The sequence below is a fragment of the Dermacentor variabilis genome, chromosome 8, assembly GCF_050947875.1.
Source record: "Dermacentor variabilis isolate Ectoservices chromosome 8, ASM5094787v1, whole genome shotgun sequence".
Classification (NCBI taxonomy): Eukaryota; Metazoa; Arthropoda; class Arachnida; order Ixodida; family Ixodidae; genus Dermacentor; species Dermacentor variabilis.
Window position 1 is genome coordinate 42476948 of NC_134575.1, and position 25843 is coordinate 42502790.

At 44.2% G+C, this 25843-nt stretch overlaps 1 protein-coding gene and 2 non-coding genes across 6 annotated transcripts in view; all 3 read left to right on the plus strand.

Moving 5' to 3' along the window:
• Positions 1–25843, plus strand: part of LOC142590147 (uncharacterized) — a 92918-nt gene that overhangs the window by 31294 nt on the left and 35781 nt on the right. The window lies entirely within an intron of this gene.
• LOC142591733 (U1 spliceosomal RNA) lies at positions 2842–3005 on the plus strand. The gene has a single exon (XR_012830497.1). It is a non-coding gene; the product is annotated as a U1 spliceosomal RNA (small nuclear RNA).
• LOC142591735 (U1 spliceosomal RNA) lies at positions 25071–25234 on the plus strand. Its single transcript, XR_012830499.1, has one exon. It is a non-coding gene; the product is annotated as a U1 spliceosomal RNA (small nuclear RNA).

Sequence of the window (25843 nt, forward strand, 5' to 3'; positions counted from 1 at the left end):
ACTATTTAGAATATACTTGGTTTTTCCTTAATCGCTTATTGAGGACGGTTTACAAAAAACTTGTCTCGGGAGACTTTATGGCCAAAGGCAGGAGAGTTCCCCGCGAGGCCATGACACCCTCGAGGGCGGCAGCGGTAACAGAAAAGCTGAACGAGTCATGTATGTCAAAATTATGCAGAATGCAAAATAGGAATTTTCACCCAAAAATAACTTGCGGCGTTTTCAATACACGAATTTGAGAAATATACGTTAACGCAGAACACAGTATACGGTGAACCGCACCAAGATTCACATAACGCATTAAATGCATTCTGTGCTTGACGAAAAAAGAAAAATTCTCATCAGGTGGCTTGCTGAATGGAGGTGGGCATGCATTAACCTGCGCGAGGAATCAAAATGTACAGCTAGCTGATTAAGGATGTGAATTAACGGTGCTTAACGGTGATTAACGGTGCTTGAACTGTATGTTTTTATGAACGTACTTGTACGTTCCCACCCTGCTAAGATCATGTAAAAGATCGCAGTATCTATAAATAAATCAATAAATAAATAAATAAATAAATAAATAAATAAATAAATAAATAAATTAGAATACCACCAGTTCCGAGATATGTTTTGTACATGTTCAATACGTTCAGCGAAGTACATCGTTACAAGTACGTCGTTACGAAGTACAGAGAAGTACATATTGGGAAGAAACTAACCGGAACGCCAGCGGCAATCTTACGGTGTTTTCGGGGTCGGATATCCCAAAACTGTATCATACTTAATTAATTAGTGAAACTTGCTTAATTCTCAAACAGAAGAGAAAATGTCAGCTTTTTCAAGTAATCTAGCACTAGGGGCGAATTCACGCCGCCGCGCTGGATATCATTAGAAAGCTATATTATTCGGATTAACAAAAAAACTAGCCTGCATGCTCTCATATAGTAGTAGTAGTAGTAGTAGTAGTTTTATGACATGGCTGTTCGGACGCCCATTGTGGCAGGGGTGCTTGGTTGAACTTGGCGCGACAGCTGTCGCTGTACTGGGACACACTGTAAGCATACATAATAAATTCATGACATTCATAAATGGCACCGCTGAGATCTCGGAGGCCACGGGCGTTGTCGAGACACGCAGCCGCTACGGACCTTTCAATACGTTTAGGTCGTAGAGAGAGATATTTTTACGTTCAGGTGCCGATTCGTGCTCTCATCGGAGCAGCAGAAAACAGCACCTTTTCCATGCTGTAAACTGTTAACGCTATATAGTAGCTTTCATGCAAAAGCTGCCAGGACCATGAATGTTGCCGTCGCAGACTATCTTTGCCTATTATTGCGCCACTGCGAGCGTGAATTCTTTACAGCGAAGCTGTTACGGGCTAGTTCCCCCAGGATCGTGCCCGTGTCTAGACGCAAAACTTACCATACACGTGCGCCGATCCCGAAGATAGTGCGATGCCGGGCCGACCCGCGCCGGAGGTGCAGTTCGCCATTAAGGGTCCCACATACACAGCTTAGCTGGTCATCCTTCTTCAGAGAGTGGAAGGGAACTGAGTTTTTTTTGTTCTTTTTATGGCTCAGCGTTTTTTTCTCTTTGTCTTCAATGTTGCAGGGTATTAAAGTGGTACTGTAGTTCGCGCAGATTATTTTTTTTTTGTACTGTCGGTGATCCCTGATCACGCGAAATTGTCTACCGGGAAGGAGGGGGTTCATCATTTTTTTTTGTTCAGACGATCAATTTTGTCTTCAGTAAATCGAGGAAATCATAAGAAGGCATTTGCATGTTTTTCAAACCGATAAGCTGCAGTTGACAAATGCGGCTTTAGACTTCGGCAGTTCAGTTCGTAAGGCCTTGGGTGACACGATGCTGCACACACAAATCTGGCCCGAGGGCGTGGAGGAAGGAAGGCGTAGGAGAGGCCCAGGCCAGCACGGACGTGTTGGAGAAAGTGTGGCGGAAGTCGTGTGCCGTTTTTCGCAAATGAGCACTGGGACTGGTACCCCGAACGTCATCGTTTCCATAGCAACCGCGCTCCCGAAGCTCTCGCTGCTGCTCTCGGCCTCTGAAAAGTGAGATAAGATTTTTCGGCCCGTGTCTTTCTCGCAGCACATTCTGTTCGCGAGACAAGCTGACTTTGGAGCGTGGTGTGTAAACTTGAAAGTTGTGTTTAAGGTATAGAAGTGTGAGTGTCAGCCAGGCAACAGAGATATTCAAGTACGGCACGAGTCTTCGTCGTCTTCTTCAAAAACGGAAAAACACAGGAGCGCGTCTGCGTCACTAAAACTGTTACAGGAGTGTCGTAGGGTTTTGTTCGGAGTCGGCAGTACACACTTCCGGCGGCTTGTAGCAATGCAAGTTCAAAGCTCGCGCCTATCTGCTCCGGCGAGCTGATTGGAGGCGCAAAGGGAGATGGCACACCAACGTGGCTGCATTTCCAGCTTCAAAAAGTTGATGTCGGGGCCTCTTATATGTTGTTTCTTTCCTCCATGCCTGAGGGTTACTACCGGGCATCGTATCTTGTGCGCTCCTGTCTTCCGTAGGCAAAACACGGGGCGAGCACCATGGTGTGGTAAGCAGCTCCGCCACCAGTCGAAGACGGGAAGCTTGACTGGTTCGCCATCGTCGAAAACGTTCTGTTTTAAGCAGCTGGATAAGGACTACTGACTTTTTTGCTGACTCCTTGGGCGAGTTACAATAAAAGGAACGAAGGAGAGAGATAGAGAATTACACTTTTGCCATCTTAGTGACCAAACTACATATGTGAACGGCGCAATTTTTATCCGGCAGCTCGTCCCCCACCGGAACGATGTTGCCGTCTCCGCGGAGTGTGGAGGCCGTGCGAGACCGTCCCTCGGCATACTTACCTGGTGCCGGGATTACCGTGATCAGCGAGGCGGTGTCCCCAGGGAGAGGCGCGGGCATTGCACTGCGCTCGTGCTGACCCCTGCCACTACCCCAAACTGGGGCAGATGGGGCATGCAATTTTTGGTAGTGGGGGACTGCGTTCGCGCTATCCCCCTACAAATGAATCCCAAAGAAAGATCTAGTATGAAGCGTGACCCATTGCCTTGAGGTCGTGGCGGTGAGGTTATGTGAAACCGGCAAGCGCTCGAGCGATCTCTTTGCAACTGGGCTCGAGGTTTTCGGTCGAGGAGTGCTTGCTTTCCCGACGGTTCAGTTTACTAGAAAGGGCAGCGCGCGGCGCTGCGACCGACCACTCTTAAAAAGCAACGGACGGAACGTTTCCATCCACTGCGATGCACCTGTACACTTCTGGTTATTGATGAAAGAAAAAGAATGCACCTGTACACTTCCGGATATGGAGGAAAGAAAAAGATCGGAGGCAGCATTAAGTCACGCCACGCGAAGATAACCTTCATCCCGGAGCCCGACAGACAACTTACACTCCAAGACCTTCACGCAATCTTGCTAACCTCGTCTCTTGGAAAGCTTTTCGAGCATGAGGTGTCAGTGAGGCTTACACAGCACGTGGCAGACCATGACATATCACAGCATGGTGGGATTCCGGCCCCATTTGTCCACACAAGGTGCCATTTTGCAAATCACCCATGATGTCTTCGACCCGCTCATTCCAGGCCACACCAAGCAAAGTCTTGGATTTGTCCAAATCCTCTGGTTGTGTTGAACATCTTGTGATCATTACTGCACTCTCCGCAATCGTGTTGAACATCATGCGATCATGACTGCACTCTTCCCCACTGAATGTGGGTGCACATATACTTACACCTACGTTCACACTTTTCTCAGCATGCACGGCTGAGCTTCACTTCGGCCTGCTCACCATACTCTCTAAAAAGTGTCGACACCTCAGAAGGTGCCCGTCCTCTCACCTTTCTTATTTAATATTGCTCTCATCCCCCTAGCACGACAGTTGGCTACCGTTCCTCACCTCAAACATACTCTCTACGCTGACAACATTGTGCTATGGACTACCCATGACAGTGATGGCGCCATACATGACACCATCCAAGCAGCCGCCAATCTGACCCACAACTATGTAGTTAGCGTAGGACTTTCTTGTTACAACACAACTGGGGAGCTTGTAGACGCGCACTGCCAAGCACAATACCTTCGTCTCACACAAACCAACACTGGCCTGCATTCCCTTGACATTCAAGTACTTGCCCGATGATGAATGCACTCCCCAGTTAAATTCTGTCACTAGTACTCAACCACTCGTTGCAAAAAACATTCTTGTAATATATTATAAGAGAAAATAAAGTGCTACTTGTCCAGTTCTAGTTCGCTTTTAGAAAAAAGAACTCATTGAATTTACCCTTGACAATGACGGGGACGTTCGAATGGTTTCATTTTCGCTTGACTCCGCGCCGTCCATGCTTTCGTGTTTCAGTAGTTACGTTATCACATAGTGCTGTGCTGGTTTTTCTGGCTCTGGAAACTCGCACGAACTGCAAGTAGCAGAGAATTTAACTTCAATGTGATGACGTGGGATGCCCAAACGGTCTAAGCCACTTGACCAAAAAGCAGCTGCAGCGGCGAATCCACCGCCCTATCTTGGCTCGGTACCACGTCTGTCGGGCTCCGTTTTACTCATAGAGTTAGTTTTACTCACCGACGGCAGCAAAGGGCGGTGAAGGCGCATGCATCGTCACCACTTCCCGGGTTGGGCGGCGGGAGATATGAATTTAGAAAAACGTATTCGGACCCTTCAGATGCAATTTTCTCGTAAACTAAGTCTTTTCATGGCACTAAACAAGCATTGCAAGGTTTCTGGAATGGTATTTAAACAGTCCACGTCGACTAAGTATTTGCCTTTAGTGTCCCCTTCAAGCCGCTTGAGCTACAGTACTCCACCGGTATTATAGCTCGGAACCGGATGCCGTATGGGTAGACACAGCCTGCATGGGCGATAAAGCGGTCGCTACCATTCTGGATCACACACTGTTAAGAACAGCCCGCTGACATGGAAGTTTTGCCAGCCAGTTGCGACAGCGGGCGTCAAATTTTCCTGGAGTGCCGCCGCAAACCTCTAGCCACAGCGTGACTAAGTCGACTGTGTGTGGAGAACAGTGCGCGCGTCCTCGACTCTCCGTCGCTGGAGCCAACATGAGTACGACGAATCAGGCTTTGCGCCTGAGCCCGAGAGAGTCCCCGAGGGAACGTAGTTCAAGGCCCCTTCCCACATGCCGTTTGAGATGCAAGACAATGGGCAACCGGCTGCGCTGCGGGGGTCAGTTCGGGGAATAAAGGGCACCTTTCCTGACGTGGGCCCCGAGTTCGGCGAAGACCGCCTGACCTCGGTTGAGGACCGTGAACCTCGCTCAAAGTGTGTGTGTGAGTGTGTGTAATCCCTCACGCAGAGAGGCGACTTGTTTACAATGACTGGTCGAACGGTTCCCTCACCTTGGGATCGAGGGAGGACCGAGTGTTTATAAACCGCTGTTGTGCGGCTGCTCAGTAGACTTTCTCTCGCAGTCATGCTAGACTGATGAACTGCAACATCCTTATGTAGATACTGTAAATAACCTATATTCCTCGTTCTCGATGAGAAGCAGTCCTTCTCTTCATCAACATCCTCAGCGTGGATAAGTTGGACGACGGCATGGGCCAGCTACCATCTAATTCATGCCCGACTCCAATCTTGACAACTGGTCACGAACGGTGGGATTGAGCCCCCAATCCTTACAACACTCTCCCCCATCGGAACCCCATTGGAACACACGCACTCCCCCTCGCCACCTCTCTCGAAGCTGCAGAGGAAACAGCCATTGCCCTAGACATCGTCAACACAGAAGCACGGTATGTTTTATCAGATTCCAAAACTGCAATCCTATATTTCGCATGAGGCCGCGTCCATGTCCCTGCTTTTTGCGTACTGGACTTGCCCGTTGCACCCCTGCCCCATCATGTGGAGCTGACTTGGGTGCCCGTGCGTTGTGGGAATCCTAGAAATGAGGCCGCCAACCTCTTAGCCTGAGGTTCTTCAAACTGGGCTCTTGTGGCCTCCGATCCGGGATTCATGAAGGAGCGCACGCACACTTTGATCGAGCTGATGCATGCCTCCGAGGTGGCGCGTCAGCTGTACCCTTTACCACACAAATCCCTTACAATTGACAAGCAATCCTTTGGTGCCAATTACAAAGACATGCTCTCCACTCTGCTCTCACTCTTTCTATCATCCACTTTTCCTCACTTCAACCTGTACTCTATGTCCTGAACCTCGTGTTTCTGCTCTCCATCTCCTTTATCATTGACTGGCAGATCCTCCCCCGCAGAGCCTAGAGCACCTGAAGACCTGGGAGGACTGGGAGACCCTGCTGCGCTCTGGAGACCTGGTTGTGCAGACCATGGCTAGTGAACGAGCGGCCAGCGTTATGTACCGAAGTAACATAAATGCTTAAGTGCAGTGGGGTCGTGTGGGATCCCGGGAGCCTGCGTGGTCCAAACTACTCAGTCTTTATAATAAAGCTTTTATGATGATGCAAGTGAATGATCCGTGAAGCCCATACATTCGCTCAGTGGTGGCTCAACATGGCCTCTTGCACCGAGACCACAGAGCAAGAATCGAGTTTTGCAGAGAAGTTTGGTTTCCAATAGCTATGCCAGTAGTTTTTATTCAGTGCACGCTTGTTCGGCAGCCCTGTCGCGGCTCTGCCTGCAGAGCGGGAACACTAAAACAAACTGTGCACTTTTATGTATGATCACGTGTTGGGCCGACAGGTTTGGCTTCAATCGCGTTGCATGATGGTCCCTCCTAACTTTTTCCTTCCTCCATGCTTGGCGAGCACAGGAGGTACTGCTGAAATTTTAGCCCGAAGCATCCAGTTTATTTGGTCCATTCTCTGCTTACAATCAGAAAATGAAATGCGTGTTCTTTTACCACAGGTGCAAAAGCAGTTTCTGAAATAGCTATAGCACGTCTGTCCTCCTCGCTGGAACCTAGCCACACTGTCGAGAACATGGACACTTTCGATCATAATTGAGTCCCATCCAGGTGAACTTTCTAAACACGAGAGAAAATGACCACTAGGTTCAGCAACGAGGATCGAGTGTGTTTAGCTTACAGAGTTTGAGGGTGGAGACGACAGTTTATACGAACTCGAGTGAGCAGATTTGGATCGTACAAAATCGCAATCGAGTGACCGCGTAACATGAGAATTATATGTAGCTAGTCTTCGAAACATTGAAAGTAAGTGTAAATTAAGCTGTTACATAGCACGTTCGCTCTCTCCTTGGCACACCTTTCAGAAGTGCATTATAGATGACGCCTTGGATAAAAACTGAAACTGCGCTAATGAATGACATGAACAGCCGGACTTGTTGCTCCTGTCGCGAACAAAAATGCTTGCATATTGAAGATGTCACATATATGCCCACAGAAGCCATTTATTCTGGAAAAGTCACTGAAATTCAGCTGTAGAAATCGATCGTCACACCCACAAAGTAAACACGAATGAGCAGGAGAGGACCAGCACGACAATGATGACGGAAGCCAGATGGCAGCGTCACTGAAATGGCAAAGCACCTAATTTTTGTATTTATGGTGACCATGCTTACGACCCAGTGAAAACACTATGTCCATAGGACATTCGAATCATGTCCCAGTGTCCATGCTCCATTTCGCATACAAGTAGGACATCAGCTGGACGTCAGTCTCGGATATCCTATTACGAATGTCTCAAGCATATCCCACATGGTCCTGTTACAGATATTCTACCTTGAACGTCCCAAAGTTATGTCACACACGGACCATTTTATTTTTACATGCACGTGAATATTTGTCCTGCAATTGAAGCTATGTCTGAAGAGTTTCCTCATAACAGAATTATATTTTCTCGCATGTTCCAATTACAACCTGAAGTTATCCTGTCTGCAGCTTGTGTTGACATTGTACTATGAATTTTCTGACGCAGTTTACTTCAGACTTCAATTAGTTCTATAAGGCAATTGCGCTTGATGGAAGGCCTAGAAAAATAAGGAATATGGTGCACTTCCACACAAGTGCGTGCACGTGAAACGTGCACACAAAGTATCTGTTCTTGATGTGTGGGCATTCTGCCCATTACATCTGTCGCATAGCGTGTGCTGTGACCGTAATTTACATTATGGCGAACTCTATCCAAAAGGCCTTGGTATACGTCTGTAAAATGTATGCAGCATGTCGACATAATGTCCCTCACGGACATGCAACGGACACCTGCAAGACACAGAAAGTGTGGCCAGACTATCATGTGTGGGTCATTTGCAAGATGTATTCGACGCATCCCTAGTATATCGATATGCTGGCAGTGGAGGTCCATAGGATACGCAAAGGACACAATTGTTGTCACTGGGGAAGTACAGTATTTCACAAAAGGGGCACAAGCTCATGGTCTATGTAATCTGTAACTAAATGCTCACTATACAGGCATCACAGAGTATGGGGACACACACAAGAGCCAGTAGGGCGCAGAACATTGATACCTGGAATATTTTTTCACACTAATGCAATGACAGCATTAATTGCTATAGTAGTGGGCACAAGAACAAATGAACTGCATTGCAAAAGTCCTGCTGCATGCTTTAATTCAGCAAATCCTAGTCTCCGTAACAACGAAAGTAAGTTTAAATTAGGCATTTGCATTGTACGATTCTTCTCTCCTTGGCACATCTTTCGACAGCTAGCACATTAAATGATGCCCTGGAAAATAAAAACTGCATAAATGAAGAATGTTGCATGCAGTCAGTCGGCCTCCTTGCTGTTGACGCTAGCGGAAATGTTCACAAATTTAAAAGCAGTAGACATACAAAGAAAGCTGGTGAAATACACCTAACAAGCGCTTCTGAGCCACACGGCAGGCACTGCATACAGAGTGAGTAATTGCAGCATAGGGGCACCGGAGGCGTCAGGCGCCGCAAGCTAAGCAAAGCCTGTGTCACCTTAGTGAGACCCTCTCGCTACCTGTGCTTAGCGTCAGCTTTTGAAAAAATGATGTGTGTATATTACTCATAATTGCGCATAAGCGGCGCCTGCTCCTAGTGATATTCTTGCACCAAATGCAGCGGCAAGCACTAACCTTAAAGCTCACATCTGCATATGAAGGAACCTGCAAATTATATGTGTCGGATCACTGAATGCAGAATGAAATGTGCATAATAAACTTCACTCTTAGCGCTAGCCTACTTTGTCCATCATGGCGCATATGCTGTAATTATGTATAGAAAGGTCCTCTCTGAATATTTCGAAAGGTGCAAACGCCAACACCACAAGTTCTTTTAGCAGCTGCAGTCACTTGCGTACATAGCATCATAGCATTCTAAGTGACATGGACATCATTTACTTTCTCATCCTGTATCTTGCGCTGGCAGTATATGGTAAATCTGTGCCAAGCAGCTTAAAACAATATGCTGCATGCAGTATTTAGTGCGGTGGCATCGTCCCAGTGCAAACATGAAATATGTTGTAAGGAGTACAATTGTTTGTTTAATAACAACATAGAGCACTAGAATTTCGTATTCGTAGTGGCAAGCGTAAAATAGGAAGCTATCGGAACTCCCAGCTGATCTCGTTGATGTATGTGCTTCTATACTGCTGCAGCATGTTATCTTAAAAGTGGGGCTGAAAAGAAAGGTCCACCGCTGGGAATGGATGTGTTGACTTTGCATTTACAGCCGTAATTTGGTTAAAAAAAATAAAAAAAGGAGGGGGGGGGGCAACGACTCTGATTTGCCCACATATATGAGCTTTCTCCATGAACAATAGAATAAAATTGTTTACGTTTGCAATTTTCAAAATCGAGACATTGTGAAATTTTTGAGGAGGGCACAATAAAGCTTTAAGATATAGACAATAAAAGTTTGCCTCACTACAACTACAGACTGAACACACTTGTCTAGAGGGATTGAGTGACCGGCTGTAGACTCTGCTACCTCGCAGCAACGGCTAGGGTCTGCGTATGTTTTTCGTATAACCATAGCCCTGGCAAGTGGCATGATCATGCGTGGTCTCATTGCAGTGTCAGCCTGTGCTTCTTCATTGCAAAAGATGGCGGCCAACTCGGCCAAAGTGCAATTACAGCTGTACACATATTTAGTATTCGTGTGCCTCTTATTATGCGCATGTGTTTGTATCATGTTCCGATTGGTGTGCTTGCAGTGATGCAAGCATTTTTTTAATGTCCTGCAGCGCAGTCGTTTATTCAACTTTATTTATCAATGTACAAAATGTGGCCATCTAGTAATGGCTGAGATAGCCGGCAGTATCAACAAAAAATATGCAGACCCAATCGACTTGTTGGAATTGACATGAGGTGAAGCTTTCTTGTGACAGTCAGTTAAATGCTATAAAACTAACTGCAATGCATGCAGTTCTTCTTATTTTTGTCCCATGCGCCACGGACTCCTATGCAATGTTTGCCTATGCACCACACAGGTCACAACCTTAAGAGGAAGCTTTAGCTCGGGGGTTCCTACCTAAATACATGGGAAAGGAGAAATCGCTTTTCTCGGCAATGACTGCATACAGTTGCTTAGTATTTTTAATAAAAAAAAAAGTTAGTCTAGTGACTTTTGGTAGGAAATCTTTGTTTACGCTGTGAATTTCTTATTAAAAATTGTTTAAGATTGCTAATTTTCAGAAAATGAAATTCGCATTTGCAGTTGTGATACTCAGCAATGAAGAAAGATATCTCAATTCTGTAAATTCCATCTTATAGTGCATCTAAATAAAGTGGACAAAATTGATGTGTTACACATAGCTCTCAAATAGACCACTACCATGTGAGTAGGACTTACATAAGCCCTTGTGAATAGTGTAACCGATTCACATAGTATATAAATTGATATATTGAATTTTCCCGCTTTGGATGCAATAATGGATGACCTTTACAAAACTGTGATACCTTTTCTTGGTATGGAGCTATGAATTCGTAAACTTCGTGTTTCTATTTTTTTTTCAACCTTACTAATGTTTGAAACATTCTTTTAAATATTCACGCTTTAAATCAGGACTTCACTTCTAACAGTCACTAGAATTTAACTTTCTCTCTTACGTGCAACAAATTTCAATAAAATTGGCCCATCAGTTATCTCAGAAAAGTGTTTCTATGTATTTGAATGGGCGGCATGGGACTTGGGCCTGAGCTGAAGCTACGTCTTAATGTCATATAATGATACATAGGTCAGTAAGCTCACTCAATAGTCAGCTCACCAAGACTTGGACCGGCCCATGAGGCTGAGTTCGTGTGAGCATGGCTGAATAGAATTTTGGCCAAGTCTGAGTCTGCATGAGCTACGCCGAGTTGAATTTTGGGGAATCTGCACACACATGCCATTAAATCACAGCATAGATAAAATCTGCAAGCAGCTGCATCTCACAATTAACAAAAAGAAGTTTCAGATACCCAAATATCATGGTGTCTTTGTTTATCTTGCAAGTTGCACGATGCTTTAATTATAGAGGCAGTAATGACAGGATATGGTTGTATGAGTTTACGCAGTAATACATCTAATTGCAAACCATTGCACCATAAAGGATTGCACCATAAAATTGCACCATAAGCCATGCCTTCTCTTTTGTTAGGCATGGCTTATGCCTCACGATACGTCTGCACACTTTATTACCTGTGGACGTGCAAAAACGATCTGTACTTGAAAAGGTGCTATCATTCATACGAAGGGATGCAACCGGCTGACTTCACTGCATGATTTTGATTTGCTTTTTTTTACTGTGTTATCTGCTGTTCATAAAAAGAAAGGCGTTGGCCTCCTTCCCACATTGTTTAATGTGTATTATACATCAGGGGGAGAGAGAGAAGCAAGGAAAGGCAGGGATGTTTAAGGTGAAGTAGCTTCTTGGAATACTGCGATATGTTATGGCCAGCATAAACAAAAGAAATTCAGTGCACTGAAGTGAGTTCATTATGCTATTACCCTTTAAAGTGAGGTTCACTACAGTAAGGATACATAGTCCGCAACGTATTGAAGATCTATTGGTTTTCGTGCAGGAAAAAAATTATGCATCAGAAGAAAGAGATAAACCTGTTTAAATAATGCTTATAGTTGAATTCAGGCTTTGAAAACAAATTGACTATGCTGTTTATTCCTAGTCGAAGCGTTAAATATGCTAGTGTAGAAAAGTTATTACTATATATAGTTTGCATGTTTGCTTTGAGAGCTTGATAAGCAATTGTCTCGCAGTGCAAATAAGAGAACCTTGGAATGAGACGCGTAATTCGCCAGGAAAATATGCGTGAAAGCCGACACGAAAAGTCTCCAACTAAGTACTTGAAAATTCAGAACACTATGCTGTCATGTCGTATCCCCGCGACAACGCACTTGCCCGTAGTTGGATGTTGTACATCTTGAGTAGCTCATACGCAACAAACCAGAAAATTGGGACAACATCCGATGGCCATGTTTACTTGAGGTGCATGTAAACTAACGAAAGGCATGGAAAAGTACGTACTATCAGCACCTGAAGCTATCCTTAAAAAAAATATCTATTGCTTGAGATTGTAGCGCATCAACAAACGCATAGAAATCACAGAACTGACTCTGACATACAACCTTTTTTCTGCCTTGTTTGCATGTCGGTGCTGATAGTACGTGCCGATAGTCTACCACATTTCCTGTGTGTCAATTAAGCTTGCCATGTAAGTTTGCGCAGTGGCTGGCTGCTGTTTGCAGTTATTTTCTCTGGGCAAAGAAACTTTAGTTAGCGGCACGTATGCTTCTCCAGCTTCTGATCAATATAGGCTGTTGTAGCTTTCTTGTCTTAGGTTCTGGCGCAGCATACTTACATTGCAATGAGTTCATGTCCTTGTGAACAATCCAGATTTCAACTTACTAAGATTGATATTGTTGTGAAATTGTTTCAAGTACGAAGCTAAGAAACTGTTTCAAGTAGGACATTGTAGGTAGTATAAGTAGAGTTGGGAACACGCCTGTGTGATCTACTAGTTGTGTGGAAGCTGATGGACAATCATCTATTTTAGTGCATGAGAGCCGGATAGCACAAAAAGCTAACATTGTCTGATATTCTGATACACTTGTTCAACTTGAGCTGGTGGTGAGGTTGGCATGTTCTAGCTGCCCTCAGGAAACTGCCTTGTGGTGTGAGGTGTTGAGCTCACTGACTGATGTCCACAATGTGGCCTTGTTGAAACATAGTAGTGTGCCCTTTGTGGATGTCGTGTACTATTGGCTTACGTTGTGACATATATAGTCCTGCAGATTTCGCTGCATAAGTTTGAGAAAGATGTTGCACTCACGGCTACACTGTTCTTGCTCAAATTTTGCAGAAAGATTTCATTTTGGGGTCTACATTGTTTAGTATAAGCCGTACAGCCCAGTTAATTGCCTGCTTTTTAAGAAAAAAGAGCAAATTTGGCTGCACTTATGGGGATGCGAGCTGTGGCCGTGATGGCGCAAGCATAAACTTGTGTCGCCACCTGCTGGCAGCTGCAGAAAGCAACATCTCATGGAGGGCAGTCATGTGCTCCAGAAGCAGGCAACACAGGGCAGCCTTCCGTGAAATGCTTTTTTTCTGCAGCTGCCGGCAGGCGACGACACAAGTTTATGCTTGCGCCGTCACAGCCGCAGCTCGCATCCCCATAAGTTCAGCTAAATTTGCTCTTTTTTTCTTAAAAACCAGGCAATTAACTGTGCTGTACAGCTTATACTAAACAATATAGACTCCAAAATAAGCGGAATAATAGACATGTCCTCTGCTATAGAGGTCTCGTAGATAAGAAGCAACACGGGGTAGGATTCCTAATCCATAAGGACATAGCAGGCAACATTGATGAATTCTACAGCATTAATGAGAGGGTAGCTGTAGTCGTAATCAAGCTTAATAAGAGGTATAGATTAAAGGTAGCTTACAAGCGTACGCTCCAACATCCAGTCACGACGATGAGGAAGTAGATCACTTTTATGAAGATGTTGAATTAGCGATTAGAAAAGTGCAAACTCAGTATACTATAGTAATGGGTGACTTCAATGCAAAAGTGGGGAAAAGGCAGGCTGGGGAACAAGCAATTGGCAACTACAGCATTGATTCTAGGAATGCTAGAGGAGAGATCCTGGTAGAATTCGCAGAAAGGAATAAGCTTTGAATAATGAACACCTTTTTCAAGAAGTATGGCAACAGAAAGTGGACCTGAAAAAGCCCTAATGGTGAAACAAAAAAATGAAATGGACTTCATACTTTCTGCTGATCCCAGCATAGTACAGGATGTAGAAGTGATAGGTGGGGTAAAGTGCAGTGATCATAGGTAAGTGAGGGCTAGGATTCACCTCAATTTGAAGAGATAAAGAGCAAAATTGGTCAAGAAGATACAGGTCAATCTTGAGGCAGGAAGAATAAAAGCAGACAAGTTCAGGCTGGTACTTGCAAACAAATATGCAGCCTTAGAACAGAGAGATGATGATGACATGAAGCTAATGAATGAAACTGTGACTAGGTTGGCTTCAGAGGCAGCAGTTGAAGTGGGAGGCCAGGCACCAAGGCAACCAGTAGGCAAGCTTTCCCAAGTAACAAAGGACCCAATAAAGAAACGATAAAAAATGAAAGTGTCCAACTTAAGAGATAAGATAGAATTCACGTAACTGTCAAAACTGATCAACAAGAGGAAAATAAGTGATATTCGAAACTATAATGTGAGAAAGGCGGAAGAAATCGTAAAAAATGGATGCAGCCTGAAATCAGTGAGAAAGAAACTTGGCATAGGACAAACAAAGATGTATGCACTAAAAGATAAGCAGGGTAATATCATCAGCAATCTTGAAGATATAGTAAAAGCAGCGGAAGAATTCTATACTGACCTGTACAGTACCCAGAGTAGTCAGGATACCTACAGTACAAACAGTAATGAACAGGATACAGAAGCTCCTCCTATAACTAGCGATGAGGTCAGAAGGGCCCTGCAAGACATGAAACAAGGAAGTGCGGCAGGAGAAGATGGAATAACAGCCGATTTAATCAAAGATGGAGGAGACATAACGCTTGGAAAACTGGTGGCTCTTTATACGAAGTGCCTATCGACTGCAAGGGTCCCAGGAAACTGGAAGAATGCAAACATTATACTAATCCACAAAAAGGGAGACATTAAAGAATTGAAAAAATTATAGGCCCATTAGCTTACTCCCAGTATTATATAAAATATTAACCAAAATAATCTCTAATAGAATAAGGGCAACACTGGACTTTCGTCAACCAAGGGAACAGGCTGGCTTCAGGAAGGGATACTCTACAATGGATCACATCCATGTCATCAATCAGGTTATCAAGAAATCCGCAGAGCACAATAAGCCTCTCTATATGGCTTTCATAGATTATGAAAAGGCATTTGACTCAGTAGAGATACCAGCAGTGATAGAGGCATTACGTAATCAAGGAGTGCAGAATGCTTACGTAAATACCTTGGAAAACATCTACAGAGGTTCTACAGCTACCTTAATTCTACGCAACAAAACCAGGAAGATACCTATAAAGAAAGGGATAAGACAGGGAGACACAATCTCTCCAATGCTATTCACTGTGTGCTTAGAAGAAGTATTCAAGCTATTAAACTGGGAAGGCTTAGGAATAAAGATCGACGGCAAATATCTTGACCTTCGGTTTGCCAATGACATTGTTCAATTCAGCAACAATGCAGATGAGTTACAACAAATGATTGACGACCTTAACAAAGAGAGTGTAAGAGTGGGGTTGAAGATTAATATGCAGAAGACAAAGATGATGATAAATAGCCGGGCAAAGGAACAAGAGTTCAAGATCGCCAGTAGGCCTCTAGAGTCTGTGAAGGAGTATGTTCACCTAGGTCAATTAATCACAGGGAACCCTTATCATGAGAAGGAAATACACAGAACAAAAATGGGTTGGACGCATACGGCAGACATTGCCAGCTACTGACTGGAAATTTACCATTATCATAGAAAAGGAAGGTGTACAATCCGTGCATTTTACCAGTGCTGACATATGGGGCAGGGACTTGGAGACTGAAAAAGAAGTTTGAGAACAAGTTAAGGACTGCGCAAAAACCGACGGAACAAAGATTGCTGGGCATAACGTTAAGCAACAGAAAGAGAGCAGATTGGATCAGAGAGCAAATGGGGATGGACGATATCCTAATTGACATCAAGAGAAAAAAATGGAGCTGGGCAGGTCATGTAATGCGCTGGTTAGATAACCGTTGGATCATTAGGGTTACAGAATGGGTACCAAGAGAAGGAAAGTGCAATCAAGGATGACAAAGCACTAGGTGAGCGATGAAATTAGGAAATTGGCGGGCGCTAGTTGGAATCGGTTGGCGCAGGACAGGGGTAATTGGAGATCGCAGGGAGAGGCCTTCGTCCTGCAGTGGACATAAAACAGGCTGCTGCTGCTGATATACGACACATGCTGCATTAGAAAAACAATACAACGAAAATCACAGCATAGGGGAAATTAACAGAATATTTACTCTCTGTATTTTTCAAGTGGCATCCATGTCAATACCACAAATATCAAGGTTAGTGTGAGAAAATTGAAAACTGCGATGAACAGACGAATTCCACACAACAAAAAAAGAAGCAAAACAAAACTTGGGGCACCTTCAGAAGGTAACCAACATACGTCAACCTAGTAAACTGCAAACAAACGCGAGCTCATGCTCGTTACTTACGTAGAAGAGCAGAAAAAACATCTTCAGAAAGCTTTGTGTCTTCTGTAAACATTTCGACACCAACAAAAAATGTCTGGGAGAGTGTGCGGAAAATCAGCAGTCGATTACACAGCCTATGCAATCCACTCTTCCTGGTATTCAAATGACCCCCAAGATCAGATGGACATTTTAGAAGGAACATTTTGCCCAAGTGTCAAGCTCATTTAACTATAATGCCACTTTCTTATCCTACAAAAGCATGACAGAAAAACAGAAGTTACATACCAGAGGAGGTGTGAAGGAAGACTATAAAATCCTATTTACTATAAATTAACTACGGAACACACTTAGTACAGGCTAGCAAACAGCACCAGGTTTAGATAACATTCTTTATGCAATGCTTCAACACTTATCTGAAATCTCAGCAAATGCTTCACTCAAGTTCTTAGGTGTAGGTTACAGGCACAATACCCCAAGCATGGAAAAAGGCTGTAATCATCCCTTTCTTTAAAACAGGGAGACCACATACTCTGCCTAATAGCTACCGTCCAATAGTCCTGACGAGTTGTCTGGCAAAATCATTTGGAAGCTTAGTAAATGTCAGGCTCGTGTTCACCCTTGAGCACCGTAACCTGCTAGATACTAACCAGTGTGGCTTTTGAAAGACACAATCAACATTAGACCATTTAGTCCGGTTAGATAACACAATACGGGAGGCATTTATGCATAAACAAGTGTCTAGCAGTCTTCTTTGTTCAAGAAAAGACCTACAACACTATCTGGAGGTTCAGAATCCTACGCGACTTGGTTGATATGGCAATAAAAGGCAGAATGTTGACCTGTTTAGCTGGCTTTCTCTCAAACCGCACCTTTCAGGTGTGCATTGGCACAACCCTCTCGTGTATTTTTACTCAGAAAGATGGTGTACCATAGGGTTGTATTTTAAGTACAACCCTCTTCATAGTTAAACTGAATTCCGTCGCAATAATAATACCCAGTTCTGTCAAGCATTCCATACATGTGGATGACATACAACTTGCGTACCGCTCATCCAGCATTAAAACCTGTGAATGCCAGATACAGCTGACTATAAACAGACTTTCTGGGTGGGCAGACAAAAACTGCTTCTGGCTTTCGAATGAGAAAACAGTGGCTGTATTATTATCATGCAAATGAAGACTCCAACCAGACCCTAATCAACGGCTAAATAAACATAATCTGCCTGTGAGAAAGGAACACAAATTTCTAGGTTTGGTTTTCAAAAAGTCACAAAGTTTCATTCCGCATATGAACTCATTGAAAGCAAAAGAAAATAAGGCACTTAACATACTAAAGATCTTATTTCGAAAAATGCTGGGGCTCGGACAGAACACGCATCTTACACATGCACTGATCATTAGTTTGCAGCATTCTTGACTATAGTTCAGTTGTGTATGGAACAGCAAGGCTGCCATATCTTCAAAGACTAGATCCTGTACATAGCATTGCTCTCCGACTTGCCATGAGAGCGTATCTAACATCTCCAGTGGCTAGCCTGTATGTAGAAACTAATGAACCATCTCTAAATGACAGACATTGTTTGCTTTTGGGACCATATGCACTGGAAATCTGCACATTGGCTTCACACCCTTGTTTTACCACTGTTACTCAGTGCCAAGTAACAAACCTTTGCACCAATAGACTCTCTACTGTAAAGTCGCTTTGTCTCAGATTTGAAGAAATATGTTGTAAATTAAATATCCCACGAGTATTTGTGTGCCGTGAAAAGACCCCAAGCATCACCTACCATGGTATAACCTGCATGCTGTAACCTGCATGCTATCTGTGATTTCATCTTAACAAACTTCAAGAACAGCGAAATACTGCAGGAGCACTTGATCCAAGAGTTCTACACTGTGCAAGGAAAATAGTGGGGCTTCACAGAGTTTTACACAGATGGATTCAACACAAACGAACACGTAGGCTGCGGAGTATATGGAGCAGGGTGGGAAAAAAGTGTACATTTACCAAATCACACTTCAATTTTCACTGCGAAACTTCTTGCACTTTACATAGTGGTAAACAAAGTAATAGAAGACAATGGCCATAACACAGTTATGTACAGTGATTATTTGAGCGCACTTCAGTCTTTAGCATCCAAAAATTACAAGTTATGAAGTTTAGGAGACATAGTGAAAGCTATTAAAGGAGCAAGCAATAGTGGGAAAGCTATAATATTCTGCTGGATTCCAAGCCATGTCGGGATAAGCGGAAATGAAAACGCAGATAAGTGTGCAGCTATGGCAAGAAACAATACCGTCGAATGCTTAGAGATGCCGTCAACCGACTGCATGGTGGAATGTTGACGAGCACATAACAAGCAGTGGCAGTTAAGGTGGGATGAAAATCAAACTCACAAGCACTATGTTATAAAACCAGAGCTTGGTGAATAGAAGTTGTGCAGACACAAAGAACTCTTCATAGAAGTAGTTTTGTGCTGACTTTGAATTGTACATATGCACCTGACCCACAACTCCCTGCTACGTAATGAACAACAACCAGCTTGTGAGAACTGTGGAGCAATTTTAACTGTAAATAATTTTCTGATCTCTTGTCCGGAACTAAAGTGGGAACAGAAACAAAGTTTTCATTGCTTATGCGAAAAATGCCAGACATTTCACCCTGCACTGTTAATTGGGCATGACTCGGAAGTATAACTAAAAGATCTCATCAGATTTCTAAAACCAACACGAATATTATACAAACTTTAAGACCCTGTTGCCTTGATACTTTGGTCGGAATGATTTAAACATTTTTAAAGGGAAGCTGAAACGGTTTTCAATTTCCATGAATTGCTGGGATTGGGAAGAACAGACCTAATAATTTACGGTTCCGAAATTTTTTTCTTCGTTTTGTTAATATAAGGGGCGGAAATCGCTTTCTAAACCACCCCCGCGGACACGCCCCCATTGCTTCCCGGAGCGCCGGGTGAGGTGGTTGCCAGAGGAGAGAACCGGCGAGAGTGACGTCATTCACGGGGACCGAGCTGCCGGACCGGCGTGCTGGCATGTACTGGCATGCCTCTTTCCGTCCTGCGCTTTATTGAACGACGCTACGAGAGATCTGCCGCCGCCGCCGCTCACGTTTGTTTTCTTTTGCGATTTTCGTTAAACTGTTCTTTCGTGAAGCTGCCCGTCGCGGCAGCTTTACGTGCATGCTCGCGCGAGCAACGCCCCTGGCACACTGCGAAGTATAGACGGAAACGCGCGCAGTAATAAATTTTGGTGACCGGACTTCGTGCGTAGCTTCCACAGCGTTGCACCTGAGATATGAAATGGAGTATAGGCTTGCACAGTGACATGCGGCGTACGGTTGCAGTTATCGTGTTTACCACACGGCGGTGCTAAAACTGCCTAATATCTTTATGGCAACACTAGCATGGAGCACGCATACCGATTCTTGATCGAGCCACAATCGCAAAGTCGTCGAACCATAGTCTGAATATTGCACATATAATACCTCTGGTCATCTCTGAATGTGTATGATAAGCTACTTCAGTGACTGTACCTCACAGCACTGCATGTGCGCTCTTTGAAACGCGGCACTTATGTTCGCGATCGTGTATCAACACTGAAAAAACCACGGGACTTTAGACAAGCAGCGGCAAGGTGCTTGACATCGCGGAATTGCACCCGTGTTTACAATCTAATGAGAAGTTAGTGCTTCGACATTCTTCGAGCACCAAGTTCCCAGTGACACTTTAGCACATTTTTCTCCCGTCATTGGTACGTGCAGCTACATGAAAAAAAAAACATAAGCACCAGCTAAGATTTCTAACGCGCGAGAAGGTACACAAATCGCTCTCGCTGTAGGTACACTCAACATCGTCGTTGCCGCCGTTACCGCCGCCACGCCGTCTGCCAGTCATGCAAGTGCATTGTGAAGTTTAACAAAAAATCTTTCCATTTAGGAATGCTAATCAAGTGATTTGTGAAATCGTGCAGGCTTTCCAGAACCACCACTCAGGTCTCAGGTGACCAATGTGTGAGCCCAACCATCAATAGCACCAACAAAAAATAGATTTCTTTTCGAGTTTCTAACTGTATTTGTTATCGGTTCTCTTTTTACTGCTTTCTGTTGTGTTGGTGACTATACCAGATGTCTACATGTGACTATGTGTTTCATTACACTATTTTTTTTTTGTCATGTGGCTGCGTTATTTAATATTCATATGCCTGGAACCTGTGCTCAAATAAATCTTATTCAGTTGCGAGGGTGCAGCATTCTGGTCATTTCCTTGCTTGTGTCGCCATTCCTTTTGGGTGCCATTCATAATGAATCTTGTCCTACATTTGTGTCATTTTCTTATGAAAGCTCTCAGCTTGTTAAAATAATGCTTTCAGCAGTTCAAGTTAGTAAGCTATCCTTTTAGCAGGACAAATAGTTTGGTTGTAGTTGTTCACTTAAAACAGCAGAGAGTTTTCAGACTGTCTTGATTCTGTAAACTTGAATGTGGCGTTTCGAGTGTTCAGCGTTTGGATGACTTGGAACTTATGTCTCTGAAGCAGTTTAAGGGTCTGAATGCACAGTACCCTCCCAGTTCACAGTACACCAGTTCTGGTCTCTCGTGTTGGCGTCATTGTCACGTGCTGTTGGGCGCAACTCGGGTAGGAGGCAGGCAGAACAGCAGCTCATGCAAGACAGCACTTTATACATGTGCACATTTTTAAAAATTTGATTTATTCATCAAGTGTTAGTACAGGAGGAGGTCCTGGAGTTACAAAACTGCCAGGGGATCTCTTAGGAGTAATCGACAATACAACAATTAGCACACTATTGGCAACATAACCGTGACAACAAAATAAGTGATGCTAACTTAAGGTACCTAAACGTCACAATATATGAAATTCTAGAGTAATACGATCAAGGAAGTATATATCCTATGCAGACAAAAGCTGTAGAGAGAGAGGAACTTTAATGAGAGAAAGGTGGAGAGGTTGGCCTGAGTGATGAGCCTCTAGCCTGCTACTCCACGGTGGGAAAGGGGTTTGTGGGAACGGGGACAGGGTAGGAAAATGAAGCAGGTTGGCATGATGGTGATGATGAGAGCTGCTGACAGTGCTACACACGCACATGGACACTACACAGCAAATCCAACTTGGTGGAGAGGAGTTGACACTATACTGGAGCATGATATGAAAACATGTCCGAAATATGAAGCACAATATGAAGAAAAACGTGCATCCATACACACTGAAAGATGCAAAATAAATATGGTTACAACATATAACCATATGAATGATATAGAGAGCACCAGCTGTCAGAAATAGAAAGTGCACAGCTACTGCAGTATGTGAGAAGTCAACACACTAAAACCATATACATGCCAAACGCAGAAACTAAGCCCTAAAGTTCTTCACTCTGTCCTCCTGCTTTAGTTGTTTCCAGAAATGTTGAACCTAGGCCACCTATCAAAAGGTGTAAGGCCGGATAGATTGCCCGTGAATGACAGGTATATGTTTACAGGTTGACACCGGTAGCACTGACTTCTTGGCATACGTAGCAGTGCTGACAGTCTAAAACAGAACTTACGTGGCAACAGATGTTCGCTTAAATGACCAAGCACGGCCACACGGACATTTAAGCTTCCACTGAAGCCTACAAGCTATTACTGCAGATTTGTCCAGGAATGGCTCAAGCCATGAATGGCAATGCTTTCTGTCAAGCAGTTACATATTGAGAGTCCCAAGTTGGATAATGCCCCGGAGCAGAGCTGTAAGCTCTTTCATTGATGTGCCCTTGCTTGTCCTCTCGCCCTGTTGCCTCGTGCTCCATTATGAACTGTCCGTGCGTGTACACCATAATTCGTCGCCATCGTCTTGCGTGGCACAATTTTTTTTTGTTTTCTGTTCCCGCACGACGTCGCCATGCGGGAACAGTCGCGTTTGCTGTTAGCTCTCGGCCCCCGTGCCAATCCGATCTTGTCCTGTAGAATGACCTGTGTATAGTGTATAAGGTCCCTTTTGTTATTCTCACAGTCACCTGACTCGGAGTCTTCGCTACTGACTAGAGAGCTGGCAACGCTCTGTCACGAAACGGGTGACGAGCGCTACGGGACCACCTCAAAGTCGCAACACTGTGGAGTCGTTATAGATACCTTTCAGTATTTTTACATACGGCTCGTCTACACCCCGATTCCGTAGTGCCTCCATGACTGCTGAGGTTTCGGCTGAATCAAACGCTTTCTCGTAATCAATGAAAGCTATGTATAAGGGTTGGTTATATTTCATACATTTCTCTATCACCTGATTGATACTGTGAATATGGTCTGTTGTTGAGTAGCCTTTACGAAATCCTGCCTGGTCTTTTGGTTGACAGAAGTCTAAGGTGTTCCTGATTCTATTTGCGATTCCCTTAGGAAATACTTCGTAGACGCCGGACAGTAAGCTGATCGGTCTATAATTTTTTAAGTCCTTGGCATCCCTTTTCTTATGGATTAGGATTATGTTAGCGTTCTTCCAAGATTCTGGTACGCTCGAGGTCATGAGGCATTTGCATATACAGGGTGGCCAGTTTCTCTAGAACAATCTGCCCACCATCCTTCAACAAGTCTGCTGTAACCTGATCCTCCCCAGCTGCCTTCTCCCTTTGCGTAGCTCCCAAGGCTTTCTTTACTTCTTCTGGCGTTACTTGTGGGATGTCAAATTCCTCTAGACTGGTCCCTCTACCATTATCGTCGTGGATGCCGCTGGTACTGTATAAATCTCTAGAGAACTCCTCAGCCACTTGAACTATCTTATCCTTATTAGTAATGATAGTGCCGGCTTTCTAATGCATTCAGTACCAAAAACACGATCACGGAAAGGGACGGACATTTAGACAAGATGCATTCATCCTGCTTTTGTGTTCTTTTCTTACTGTGATCATGTTTTTAGTGCTAAAATTCATTGCTATTCCACATGTAGTTTTTTACATACAAGTCTGATATCTAGTGAATCTTTCTCTGCATGCCCATGAGTCACATATGTCAAGCACAGCTTTATGCAAAGTGGTAATTTCTTCGAAATTTTTGTTGCAAATACACTTGGATTTCTTGAATCTGTCTGTGATTCATATCCATACTTTATTCCAAACACGTACTCAAATTCACACTTTCTTGCATATGCCTCCACTCTGAGCAAATGTATTGCAATGAGCATGCAATGCAGCTTATATATATAAAGGCTGTAATGAATTGGAAATCCCTGTCTTCCCCAAGCTTTTCCATGGGCATAAGAAAACAGTGAAAACTTTTCATGAGGTGCACAATTGCATGACTTAGGGAACAGGTTTCTTTTAAAGTGACGTATGTATATACACAAACAACTTGTTTGCTTTATCTGTCAGAGAATCAATCAATTTGTGAGCACATGGTAAATAAAACAAAAGGAAAATTCCTGGCTTCTTTTAATCAGGCCCCTAAACCTAAAGGATTTCTCAAAGATATTTCTAGCCGTTTCGTGTGAGCATGGTTTTTTGCACATCATCATTTGCTAGAGATCTAGCTGCATAGCCGAACCTAGATATCCTGCAGACGCAAAACACCCCAACGTATCACAAATGACTCTTTCGCCTCACGCAGGCCCGTATACTTACAGAACCTAATTTGGTGGTAGCAGATCTTCGCGGCGACGTTGTGCTTTATCGATGCGCTCAGCGATGTGAAATGCAAGGTCAGAAATAGACCGCAGCGTGGTTCACTTTTGATGAAAACTGGCCGTGCGCTCACAAACTTGCGAACACTTGTGACAAAGCTTTCTATCCTCCGTCGCTTCCGCCGACACGAACGGATTATCCGGTTGCCGAATATTCTTTGTAAAACAGGAATTGTCCAATCGACTACAGTTCGTCATAGCTCGAACAAAACACCGCGGGATTTCGTACTGCTTCAACCGCATTCGTGCTTTTTAAGTAACGAGAAGCCGTGCAGTGCAGCATATAGCTGCGTCGAGATTTCACTGTAGAAACGTGCTGTTCGCTCCGACCTGTAAGGCATCTGTCGGGAGTTGTGGTTGTCCAATTGTTTTCTTGTAACGGTGCGGTCCGAATCTCGACATATGTATACGCTACCACCGCCCGTCGCCATGCCGTCGCATATTTTTGCAATTTTCCTGCAATATACTCATAGAGTTTATGAATACACTTGTATGAAACACTATGGTTGCAATTACGGCGGTGGTGGTAAGTGGCTCCGCCACCAGTCGACAACGCGAAGCTTGACGTTGTCGGAGATATTTGTTGCTTTTGAGCACTCAATGTAGCTTATTCAATCTTTTGTGCACCAATTGATGCATCTCAATAAAAGGCCCGAGGGAGAGATGAAAAGTATCCCTACTTTTACCAACGCAGTGACCAAACTGTTCAGTAAACGGCGTAATTTGCGTCGGGCAATTCATCCCAAACCGAGGCGAGTATGCCGTCTCCGCGGAGTGTGGAGGCCGTGCGAGACCGTCCCTCGGCATACTTACCTGGTGCCGGGATTACCGTGATCAGCGAGGCGGTGTCCCCAGGGAGAGGCGCGGGCATTGCACTGCGCTCGTGCTGACCCCTGCCACTACCCCAAACTGGGGCAGATGGGGCATGCAATTTTTGGTAGTGGGGGACTGCGTTCGCGCTATCCCCCTACATCACTAAATCCAAAGAAAGATTGAATATGGCTCTTCTGTGCCGCTGCAGGTTGTGCCCGTAGGTTCGGATCGAAGTAGTGTGGTAGGCGTAGACAAATCGGTGTGCATAATATGAGCCGGGAAGCAAGCGGAGAAGAGCTTGAAAGAAGCAGCAGCGCTGTCGAAATCACGCGGAAGCAGAGAGGTTAATTGTAGTGCGCAACATGCTAGGTCGGAGCAGGAAATACAGAAACACCGGATGACTGCAGCAAAATAGAGCACGTAATAGTTTAAAAAATAAAGAACGTATTCCGGTGGACTTCTAAAAGATAAAAAAACACGTAGTTGGTGGAATGGGGAAATCGGGAAGGCCATCGAAGAAGCCTGTGCAAGGCATCCGGATAGCACAGACATGCGAAAAAGGCACAAGAGAAAACAGACGAAGAATGGGACTTGTGCGGTCAGAAGAAGCGGAAAATCCGGAACCTGATCGAATGGGAAGTTGGACAAAAATAATCGCTGGCTTTCAGGAGTTTGTGGGACAACCTAAAGAACTTTGAAATGTTTTCCGAAATGACGCGAAATATCTAAGGAGAAAAAATACAATTGTACAGGTTTGTCGATGAT